This window comes from Mytilus trossulus, chromosome 14, assembly GCF_036588685.1.
Source record: "Mytilus trossulus isolate FHL-02 chromosome 14, PNRI_Mtr1.1.1.hap1, whole genome shotgun sequence".
NCBI lineage: Eukaryota > Metazoa > Mollusca > Bivalvia > Mytilida > Mytilidae > Mytilus > Mytilus trossulus.
The window spans coordinates 64,503,590-64,516,089 of record NC_086386.1 but is presented as its reverse complement, the minus strand read 5'-3'; the positions used below and the strand labels follow the sequence as shown (position 1 = coordinate 64,516,089).

The following is a 12,500-nucleotide window of genomic DNA, read 5'->3' as shown; positions in this document are numbered from 1 at the left end:
TTGTATAAGACATCTTATATATTATAGGAGATATCTTATAAAGTATATAAGATACCTTATATAAAATATGTTTATATAGTAATCTCTCTTTCGTATGGAATCCATGATACACTATAAGGTATTCATTATCTTTGATCATTGGCATTTATTTTAAGGATAGTTGTCTCATTTGAAATCCTACCATTTATCATTTTCTTTTAATATGGCTGAGAGATAAATGTAGTTTTCTGTGTGAATAACCAGTGCATTGAGTTGTACGTTCAGGCTAAAAATAAACTTGTAAATTTCAAGAATTAGTATATAAGAATTTATTTTGTAATAAGTTTCAAGAAAGAAAATAAGAAATGAGCATAAATTTTCCAATTTATACTCAGAATTTACTGTCTTAAACAAATTCTACTGAAATCTGAAGGAGGCAGTACAAGTTCTTCAAGTCTTTAAACATGTCAAATATATACACATGTTTGCCACAGCCAATTATTTGCCTTGTAAGTCTTCATATGAAAAATACCACATTTGGGTCATACAAATGTTAGTCCAGATAAAATCCATGTAGTCTTTGAATTATTTGATAAATGTCTCATTTCTGTTTAGGCTTCACTTCTAATACAACTGACTTTATTCAAAGATGACGTTCTGACAACTCCTCTTCAAACATAATAGCTTGTTCTGAACTTCTCTCAACATACTGAAAAGTAAAAATAACATTTATTATTCCTAAAGTTATAATGCTTGACCTAAAATGGTTTACTTTTATAAATTGTTATTTGGATGGAGAGTCGTCTCATTGGCACTCATACCACACCTTCCTATACCTTTTGTTTGAGTTTAATCAGCCATTCATATGAAAAGTTTAATTTGATAAATTTTGAATAGGTAATTTTTTATAAAAAAAAAGATGTGGTATGATTGCCAATGAGACAACTCTCAACAAGAGACCAAATGACCAGAAATTAACAACTGTAGTATAAGCCACAGTATGGACTTCAACAATAAGCAAAGCCCATACGACATGGTCAGCTATAAAAGGCTCCAAAATTTCCATTGTAAAATAATTCAAACGAGAAAAACTAATGCCCTAATAAAAGTACAAAATAAGGAACAATGACTGAAGGTACACGGCTAAGCAATCTCCATGAAATGAGATGTGCCACTGCTAATACAACTGCATACCAATTACCATTGACTCATTATAAGTCATTCCCTTTAAACAAACATAAACACAAACATTAACTTGTAAACTATGTTAAAGTTTCAAAGTCAATGAACCATGATCAGGGGTGGGGCTATATAATCTCCATGGAAATGATATTTTCAAATGCTAATACATTTGAATACCAAATATCATTGACTTAACATTAGAACTAATCTAATCACAAACTAATACATGTAAACTAAGCAAAAGTTTCAAAGTCAATAGACCATGACTGAGGGGTCGGGCTAAATATTCTCCATGGAAATGAGATGTGCTAATGCTTATAAAACTGAACACCAATTAACATTGGCCTACCACTAATGGTTCCCCTTGAACTAACCTAATCACAAACAAATACATGTTAATTTTCAAAGTCTATAGACCATGACTGAGGGGGCAGAGTCAAAAAATCTCCATGAAAATGAAATATGCCAATTGCCTATACAACTGCATACCAAATATCATTGACCTACCATTAGTGGTTCCCCATAAATTGACCTAATCACAACCTAATACAAGCCGGAAACAGCATACCTATGTCTCCATTTTTGACTCAGTCAAGACGAGACAAAAAAAACAAATATGTGAGACAGCCAACAATAACCTGAATTACAGTCTCCTGACTTGGGACAGACACATTCATACATATTGTGGTGGGGTTAGACATGTTAGTGAGAAGCACCTAACAGTCCCCAATCTGGGAAAGTTGTGTCAATGTCAGATAAATCCAAAAGGGGAATAAGAGGAGGGGGAAGGGGGACCAAAAGGTAAAAATGTGTGTACCAGAGGTGGATTAAAAGGGGCCCTATTTTCTGGGGTAATTTTTGTTGATTATATAGGGAATCACTGAAGCTTGACAGGAGCGGGTCCCCTCTTAGGCATTCAATGGGCCCCCACTGATGAACATTTCTGGATCTACCACTCGTACATAGGAACTAGACAAAATGAAAAAACAGTGTCTCGCCTTCTTTTGCTGTTAGTCCCAGGTTCAACAAAGTACGTTAGGTAAAAATCCAAGCTCAGTTATGTTAAAAACTTGAACTGCAGACTATATGTAATGTTATCTAGAAGAACAAGAGTGCACACGCTGAAATGTCTCGCCTTCTTTACTAATCATTGATATTATGTTGATAGTCCTAAGTATAAAGCTTTATTAAAAACTGTCATATAAACTTAACATTAACCAAGATAACTAAACAAAGACCAATGAACCATGAAAATGAGGTCAATGTCAGATGAACCATGCCAGGCAGACATGAACAGCTAACAATGCTTCCATACAACAAATATAGTTGACCTATTCCCTATCATACTTTAAGAAAAATATGCCTAATTACAAAACCTTAACATTGAGCAATGAACCATGAAAATGAGGTTGAGGTTAAATAAAACCTGTGCGACTGACATATAGATCATAAAATATTTCCATACACCAAATATAGTTGACCTATGGCATATAGTATTAGATAACAAGACCAAAACTCAAAAACTTAACTTTGACCACAACCATGAAAATGAGGTCAAGGTCAGATGCCCGCTAGACATGTACACCTTACAATCATTCCATACAACAAATATAGTAGATCTATTGCATAAAGTATGAGAAAAACAGACCAAAACACAAAAACTTAACAATAACCATTGAACCATGAAAATGAGGTCAAGGTCAGATGACACCTGCCAGTTGGACATGTACACCTTACAGTCCTTCCACACACGGAATAAACTAGCCCTATTGCTTATAGTATCTGAGATATGAACTTGACCACCAAAACTTAACCTTGTTCACTGATCCATGAAATGAGGTTGAGGTCAAGTGAAAACTCTCTGACCAGCATGAGGACCTTGCAAGGTATGCACATACCAAATATGATTTTCCTATTACTTATCATAAGAGAGAATTCAACATTACAAAATATCTGAACTTTTTTTTCAAGTGGTCACTGAACCATGAAAGTGAGGTCAAGGACATTGGACATGTGACTGACAGAAAGTTCGTAACATGAGGCATATATATACAAAGCATGAAGCATCCAGGTCTTCCACATTCTAAACTATAAAGCTTTTAAAAAGTTAGCTAACATCGCCGCCCATAGATGGATCCAGGGGGAGGGGGTCTGGGCCCCCCTTTTCGTGGGAAAAATTTGGTTGATTATATAGGGAATCACTGAAGCATGACTGGAGTGGGCCTCCCCTTAGGTCAGTCAGCAGCCCCCCCCCCCCCCCCCCCCCCCTTTAGGAAAAGTTCTGGATCCGCCACTGCTTCTCCCGTAGCAGCCGGATCACTATCCCTATGTCAGACTTTCTGCTGGACAAAAACTAAGTCCATTTATAAATAATGTTTGGAAAAACAAAAAAAATTCTTCTAGATACTAGTCTTTGATTATAAACAAGCTTCTGTCCAAGTTTGGTAGACATCCAGGATATTTTAAGAAAGTTATTTAAACCACAGAGTTAATGTCCATAATGTTAACTGGCATAAAAAAAAGTAAGACCATTAAGTATAAATTACGGTTAAACAGATTTTTTTTTTAACAAAAATTTAAGTCAAAATTTCATTAGCTTTGACCACAGACCACAGAGTGATATGTCTACTTATTGCGTCAAAAGTCACAGACCTGGACAAAAGTTTATTACATTGCAATCAGAATAGTAGGTATGTGATGGGCTAGATAAATGAAGACAGGTTAATATCCCTGTCCTGTGCATTGGAAGTCATTTTCATATCGTTCAATTTTTAAGATATCCTATCAATTTAAAATATATGTTGTATTTTCAATGAGATATCTTATTTAATTTGAAATTAATAACATATTAGATATTTCATACATTTAAATCATATTTTTTAAAGTAAATATTTGCATACTTTGTAAACCTCAAATTAAAATAAGATATGACATAACATAACAAGAATGTGTGTCAAAAACTACCTAGACCAAAAACTTTAACCTGAACTTTGCACTATCATTTTCTATTTTCAGTGGACTGTGAATTAAGGTCAAAACTTTAATTTGGTAATAAAAATAGAAAGATCATACCATGGGGAACATGTGTACTAAGTTTCAAGTGGATTAGACTTCAACTTCATCAAAAATTTGTAAGGGTTCTGCAGAACCCAGTGTCGCCTACTTTTGCTGTAAATGGCAGGCTCAACAAAAATGAGGGAACAAATCAATAAAAATATTCCTCTTGATACTATCTTTTGAATGTAAGAAGCTTCTGTCCAAGTTGGGTAAAAATCAAGGATAGTTAATGAATCTAATAAACGTTTTAAAAACTTTAACTGCAGACTGTATGTAATGTTAACTGGAAGAAAATCTAAGTCCATTTAAAAGTAAAATACAGAAAAAATGGAGTTATCTTTTTACAAAATTAACTTCTGGATACTATCTTATGATCATAAATAAGCTTCTGTCCAAGTTTGGTACAAACCCAGGATACTTAAAGAAAGTTATTAAAATTTTAAAAACTTTAACCACAGAGTGAATGTAATGTTTCCCCGCAGAAAAATTAAGTCCATTTAAAAGTCAAAATGAAAGTAAAATACGGAAAAAATGGATTTATTTTTTTACAAAATTTACTTCTGGATACTATCTTATGATCATAAACAAGTTTCTGTCCAAAGTTTGATTCAAACCAAGGATATTTTAAGAAAGTTATTAAAATTCAAAAAACTTTAACCACAGAGTGAATGTTATGTTTCCCTGCAGAAAAAAAACTCAGTTCATTTATAAGTAAAATACGGAAAAAATGGAATTTTATTTTTACAAAATTTACTTCTGGATACTATCTTATGATCATAAACAAGATTCTGTCCAAGTTTGGTAGAAATCCAGTATAGTTTAAGAAAGTTATTAAAATTTCAAAAACTTTAACCACAGAGTGAATATTTGTGGACGCCGCCGACAACGACCACACCGACGGAATGTAGGATGCTTAGTCTCGCTTTTTCGACTAAAGTCGAAGGCTCGACAAAAAGTACCTCAACTAAAAACTTAAGTAACCTGTCAGAAAGCGGGACGGACGGACGAATGAATGAACAGTCGAATGGATGGTTGAACAAATGGATACACAGACCAGAAAACATAATGCCCCTCTACTATTCTATGTGGGGCATAAAAAACATAATGCCCCTCTACTAGCATAGGTGGGGCATAAAACTAGATGCTCAAAAGAGCCTGTGTCGATCACCTTGGTCTATGTGAATATTCAACAAAGGACACAGATGGATTCATGACAAAATTGTGTTTTGGTGATGGTGATGTGTTTGACTGTAGATCTTAACTTTACTGAACATTCTTGCTGTGTACAATTATCCCTATCTATAATGATTTGCCCAGTAGTTTCTGCGGAAAATGTTACCATAGTAAAAATTAACAAATTTTATGAAAATTGTTAAAAATTTACTGTAAAGGGCAATAACTCCTTAGGGGGTCAATTGACCATTTTGGTCATGTTGACTTATTTTTAGATCTTACTTTGCTGTAAATTATTGCAGTTAATAGTTTATCTCTATCTATAATAATATTCAAGATAACAAAAAACGGCAAAATTTCCTTAAAATTACCAATTCAGGGTCAGCAACCTTACAACCAGTTGTCCAATTCATCTGAATATTTAAGAGTAGATGGATCTTGACCTGTTAAACAATATCAAATCCTATCAGATTTGCTCTAAATGCTTTGGTTTTTTAGTTATAAGCCAAAAACTATATTTTACCCCTATGTTCTACTTTTAGCCATGGCGGCCATCTTGGTTGGTTGACTGGGTCACGCCACACATTTTTTTAAACTAGATACCCCAATGATGATTGTGGCCAAGTTTGGTTAAATTTGGCCCAGTAGTTTTAGAGGAGGAGATTTTTGTAAAAGTTAACGACGACGGATGACTACAGACGACGACGGACGCCAAGTGATGAGAAAAGCTCACTAGGCCCTTTATTTAAATTGCAAGACACAATTTATAAAAGTAAACCAGTCATAGGCGAATCAAGGGGGAGGGTTCCGTGTTTTGGGAAAAATTTTGTTGATTATATAGGGAACCACTTAAGCATTCTGTGTTATGTGTGGCGTCATATCATTTTCATATTGACCATCAATATAAGAATTAAAAGAAACATAGCGTGACGTCAGTACTATTGATTTATATAATTTTCAAGTCGAGACAATAAACAGAATGCAAACCTACCTTGTATGAGGTACAAATGTCCTGTATAAACAAAACTCTGGAACCCTTGTGGTACTACATCATGTACAATCTTAGTCTGGTTCAATATCTGCAATAAAAACATAATCATGACTGTTGCTGCTAAAAGTTAAATTTGTTTATACACTTTTAAACCGAGATATATTATGTAATTTGTCTAACAAATTGATTGTGTGCTAATATTTTTTTTTAATGATTACGATGTTTAAAGTTTTTATCCCCCCCCCCCCCCCCCCAAAACAAAAATGGGCGAACGAACTCAGGGTGAATGGACCGATACCAGAAATATTGGAACATGACTTCAAAATTATTCCTGACATGTTTAACCTTCAAAATATCTAGAATCTTTCATTTTGACCATTTTATGCAATAAAATCATATTAGTTATATATCTTGAAATATGACATATTACAAATGTATAACATGTTATAGAAAACTTACCTTTTTTATTTATAAAATCAAATATGTCCATGAAATATGAGTACAAACTATATCAACACCCCTCAGTTCAAGATATAAGCAAATTCTAACCAAGACAATAGAATTTCCCTCAAAAAAAGACATGTGACTTAATGAACCAATCATTATAAAGAAGAGAGAGTTGTCATACCCCAAACTTGTAAAACCTAAACGGTTATAACAAACCTAACTCATTGGTCCATGAAGACAATCACTAGTGCATGACTTGAAACTACTCACTAAGCAACTTAGAATTAAAAATATTAACTCATCAGATATATATATACTATTTAGCATGTTTAGAATATTGTAATTAAAAGAATTAATAATTGTTAACCTCAGCTAGTCTGTCTATAAGTTTATTCACTGGAAGTTTTGCCAGTTTCATGCAATATGGGGCAATCATTATCTGATTCAATTTTTTTTTTATCTGTATCTGTATCTGCAGAAATATTGCATACAAGTGTTATGTAATACCAAAAGATTACATCCAAGCTCCTTTGTTCTAACAGGGGTGATCTGAGACGGATCACCCCTACCAGATCACCCCAGTTTGAGTTTCTTTGTTGTGCATGCTTTCCTTTGTTCTGTAACATTTTGGCAGGAATGTCAAATCCACTATAAAACTTAATTAATTATACGGAGAAGAATATCTATAAAAATTCACGTAGAAAAAATTCAGTGTATATGCTGGGATTCGAACTCATGCAAGACCTTTAGCATATCAAGCCACGACACATACCACTACACGGTACCAGGACAACTGGATATGAACTAAAAGTTATTTAACATACTTAAGGAAGCAAGATTTTTTAAAGTGGGCTGAGTTGGCAGACCTTAATTAATTGGGGTTTAAACCTTTTTCATTAATAGGTGAGTTTTCAGACTGATTCTTCAATTTGATTTTACACTTCAAAAGTGAGGCGAGTCGTTAAACAAAAATAGGGATTTTTTTTTTGTAAAGTGGGATAAAGTATGGGCCAATTGGCAAGTGGGGCAAGTTGATGACATTGTTTGATATCTACTCATCTTGTTCGGGGGTCATAAAGGGTATACATCATATAGTAATATATAAAGTATATTTTAATGGTTGTGTGGCATTCTAAACTAGATCTTTTGAATTGTAAATGTAAATGTTTTTTTTCTCTAATCTGAATGATATGGAATGTAAAATAGTTATCCCATTCGGAATTGGTGTGTCAGTGTTATGTCACTGTCTTACACTGACAACTGCATCCTTGTGGGATAACTATTAATTATGGTTATTATGATTGTTTTTAGAATAGGTTATTTAAGGAATGACTGTAATATTTTTTCTTTCTATAAAGAAATAAAATTAAAAAAATTTGGTGCACACTGAATAATGCGCGTAGCGAGTTTTTTTTATAGTGTGCACTTTTTTTTATTTCATTTCGAAAAGGCAATCATTTCTTTTAATTATAACGTAGAAAACCATGAAACACGTTGATAATGTTACGGTCACATGACTAAATTATGTATATGGGCTGATAACAAAATAACGTCAGCCAATCAAAAGACATGTTACATCCAAAATTAAATTATTAGTACATGTATCTTAAAAAACACTGCAGCTGCTAATAAATTGGGCAAGTTAAAATACACCTAATCTCTATTTATTCCATTCCGGATAGGTTCTAAAATTACACAACTTTTTCATCCAGTTGAAGCTATCTAGGACCCTGTTTAAACAATTCACCATGCATGATACTTTTTAATGAGACCTGTTTACACTACCGTAAATACTTCAAACAAAATATTTTTTTACTTCAATTTCAATTTCGAAAAAAGTGGATCATACTATATCAAAGTTTCTTGATGATCACTTTCAAAAGTTTTTCCTCCCTCAGCCCACTGCTGATGACCTCCATTTTCGGCCCACGTGACCTAAACAGGAAGTTGAATAAATGACTGTTTTTCCAGGAATGAACTAAATAGCGATAACTTGCATAATTTATTAGCAGCTGCAGTGTTTTTAAGATACATGTACTAATAATTTAATTTTGGATGTAACATGTCTTTTGATTGGCTGACGTTATTTTGTTATCAGCCCATATACATAATTTAGTCATGTCACCGTAACATTATCAACGTGTTTCATGGTTTTCTACGTTATAATTAAAAGAAATGATTGTAATATTTTTTTCTGTCTATTCGAAATGAAATAAAAAATGTGCTCACTCAGAAATTACTTACTTATAGTTACTTATAGTTGATTTCCAGTACAGGATCCCTCAAAGTTCCTCTTCACCAGACTCGTAGTTTAATGTGTTTCTTATACTATTTTGACCGTGACTTCCGGATATTTCTGCTCTATAGTCATTATAGTATAATTCTTCGTCTGACCAATATTTGTCTAGTCGATTTTTGAATGAATTTTTCGATGGTGACTTTGTTATTTTATCTGGTAGTTTGTTCCAGGTTTTAGCAATTCTAACAGAGAAAGAGTGTTTACGGATATTAGATTGGAATCTTTGATGAACTACTTTATTACTGTTGGTCCTACTACTACATCTTTGTTGAGAATCGTCTGCCTTTCTTAAAAATGAGCTAACTTCTTTGTCGTAGTATCCGTTCATTGTTTTGAAGGTTTCGATCATGTCTCCTCTTATTCTCCTATAGGATAATGTAGGTAAGCCTAGTTTTTTTAGTCTCTCTGGGTAGCTCATGTCTTTTATCCCTGGTAGTTGTTTTGTTACCCTTCTTTGGACACCTTCTATTTTGTCTATATCTTTCTTTTTGTATGGGGACCAGACTGAGCTGGCATAGTCTAGTTGTGTTCTAACCATGGTTTTGTATAGTGGCATGAATGTCTTTATTCCCAGGTATTTAAATGTTCTTCTAAGAACTGCGAATATGAAGTTTGCTTTGTTCACTTTTTCACTAATGTGGTTTTCGAATGTGAGTTCTGCATCAATGAGGACTCCAATATCTTTTTCATCTTTAACTTGTGCTATAGGATGATTTAGTAGGCTATAGATTGGTGGATGGTCAGTGCTATTAGATTTCTTACTTATTTTCATATATTTACATTTTTCTGGGTGAAATTTTAGTAGCCATTTGTCACTCCAGGATTCCATCTTATTAAGATCTTCTTGTAAAATTTGTCTGTCATTTTGTGTTTTAATTATTCTGAAGATCTTAGTGTCATCTGCAAATAGGTATGCATCAGAATCTACTTGGTCTGGGAGATCATTTATATATAAAACAAATAGTAGTGGTCCTAATACTGATCCTTGGGGTATCCCAGATGTAACGTTAGCCCAGTCTGACTCTTCACCATTCACTACGACCCTTTGTTTCCTATCTTCTAAAAAGCTCGTTATCTACCCTACTATATCTTCATGGACACCTAGATTTTTGATTTTGGCTATTAATCTTTTATGTGGTACCTTATCAAAGGCCTTCATAAAGTCTGTATAAATGCAGTCTATGTCTAATCCTTGATCTAGTGCCTCTGTCCATTTATCAATCACTTCTAATAATTGGAGACCAGTTGACCTTCCTGCAATAAATCCATATTGCTTTTTAGAGAATAGGTTGTTCTTTTTCATATGCTCTATTATAAATTCACGTAATATTTTCTCCATTATTTTACATACTACTGATGTCAAACTGACTGGTCTATAGTTTTTGGCTAGTGACTTATTACCCTTTTTAAATATTGCACTTATCATAGCATTCTTCCAATCGTTAGGTACATCTCTTACTTTCAAGTGATTGATTATAAATGATACATAAAGGTTTTGCCAATGATTCAGCGATCTCTTTTAACAGTCTGGGGTGTAGTTTATCCATCCCTGGAGATTTGTCTATTTTTAATGCATTTAAATGTTTCAGCACTACTTCTTCCTTAATTTTTTGATATGGCATATCATTAGTTACTAATACAGGCGTTGGTGATGGTACCTCGCCATCAGGTTCCTTTGTGAAGACATTGGAAAAGTATTCTACTAGTAATTTGGCCTTTTTGCTGTTATCTTCCGTTTTATCTGATTTTGTGTCTTCTGGATCCAAATGTAAGTTCCCATGCAATTCCTTCTTTGGTTTTTGTTTTTGACTTGATATATCTCCAGATAGCTTTAGGGTTTTCTTTAGCTTTTTCTGATAGATTTTTCTCATATTCCCTCTTCAACTTATTTACCCTACTTTTTACTTGATTCCTTATCTTATTGTATTCCTTCCTCACTTCTGGGTCGTTATTATGGGTAATCTTCTTTGACAGGATGTTTTTCCTTTTAATTTTTTCTATGGTGTTTTTGTCCATTGGGCCGAATTATTTTTCCCTCTACCGATTTGTTTCCTTTCTTTTGTTGGTATATACTTTTTGTCCATATCTTGAATTATACTTAAAACTGATTTCCAGTTTTCATTTATATCATTTTCTTTCTGTAGTAATTCTGGCCATTTAATTTTATTTAATTCTTCTTTTATTTTTATGTAGTTTCCTTTACTGAATAATTTAATTAATTTAGGTTTGCTTTTAATATTTTGTGTAGCAATTGAAGTCAAATTTCATGGTACAGTGATCACTTTTTCCTAGTGGACTTTGGTATTCTAAATTTGAGACCATATTCTCCTCATTGGTTAAAATCAGGTCCAGGGTATGTGGTGTATTGGTGCCTCTCCATCTTGTTGGTCTTGTAACATGTTGAAATAAGAAATTTTCTTGTAGATTTTCTAAAAATCTGTATTCATTACTTTCTGTACTATCACCTGGTGAATTCCAACTATCCCAGTTTATTTCTGGATAATTATAATCTCCCATTATTAAGATATGTGAGTAGCCTTTATTACACGCTTCAGAAGTAAGTAAATCTAATTGTTTAGTGTACTCCTGTGATCTATTTGATGGTGACCTGTATATTAAGCCTAATAATAGCTGGTCTGACTGATTTAAATTAATCTTAATAAATAAGTTTTCTTGGAATTCTGTATTCATATGGACCTGTGATGCGTCGTTGTTTATCTATGTACAATAAAAGACCTCTGCCTGTGTCGACGTCTAGGTTTTTACCAAACATGTTGTAGTAATTTGTGTTTCTATTCATTTTGTTTTCTTTTATAGTAGTATTAACCATACAAATGCAAATACTAGCATGCAGTACTAGCAAGCTCTCCCTGTATAAATTTCTTTTCATGCCTTGTTTATCCAAAGTTCTGTTCGCGTTAGGTCGGCTTTGTTTTCTGTTTGTTCTCTGTCCAAAGTGCCGAACTAGTAGTGGGTGATAACTCTATATGAGTAGCACTTCCAGAGTGGAGTGGGGATCAGGATGGGGTACGGCATCATTTTTTATAAGTTTGAACAGTGGCGGATTCAAAGGGGGCGTAGAGCCTAGATAGATATATCCACGAATATAGGTGACACTACCGTATACAATACATATATGTCTCTGGTCCTATTTTCGGTGCAAAATATAGTTAGCATACATTTTGTGTGAATTACTATATATTCAATATTTGAAATTTATCGTTGTGTCCATGTGTCCGGACACAAAATGCATTTCAACTATATTTTGCACCGAAACCTTGCCACTAATGGAAATAGACTAGTAATTTTAAAAATGCACATGTCAAATGCGGATTTGTACATCTCCGTCTCCGTAGTAGATTCAACATTCCG

At 33.5% G+C, this 12,500-nt stretch overlaps 1 long non-coding RNA gene across 2 annotated transcripts; it reads right to left on the bottom strand.

The window, feature by feature from the left end:
• Nucleotides 1-293: 293 nt before the first annotated feature.
• Nucleotides 294-8,759, bottom strand: LOC134695967 (uncharacterized). 2 transcript variants are annotated; one of them, XR_010102870.1, is made up of 3 exons: nucleotides 8,679-8,759; nucleotides 6,383-6,470; nucleotides 294-688 (listed from the first exon to the last, which is right to left on the bottom strand). It is a non-coding gene; the product is annotated as an uncharacterized LOC134695967 (long non-coding RNA). The 2 variants fall into 2 exon arrangements; XR_010102869.1 differs by lacking the exon at nucleotides 8,679-8,759 and adding an exon at nucleotides 6,842-7,111.
• Nucleotides 8,760-12,500: the final 3,741 nt, after the last annotated feature.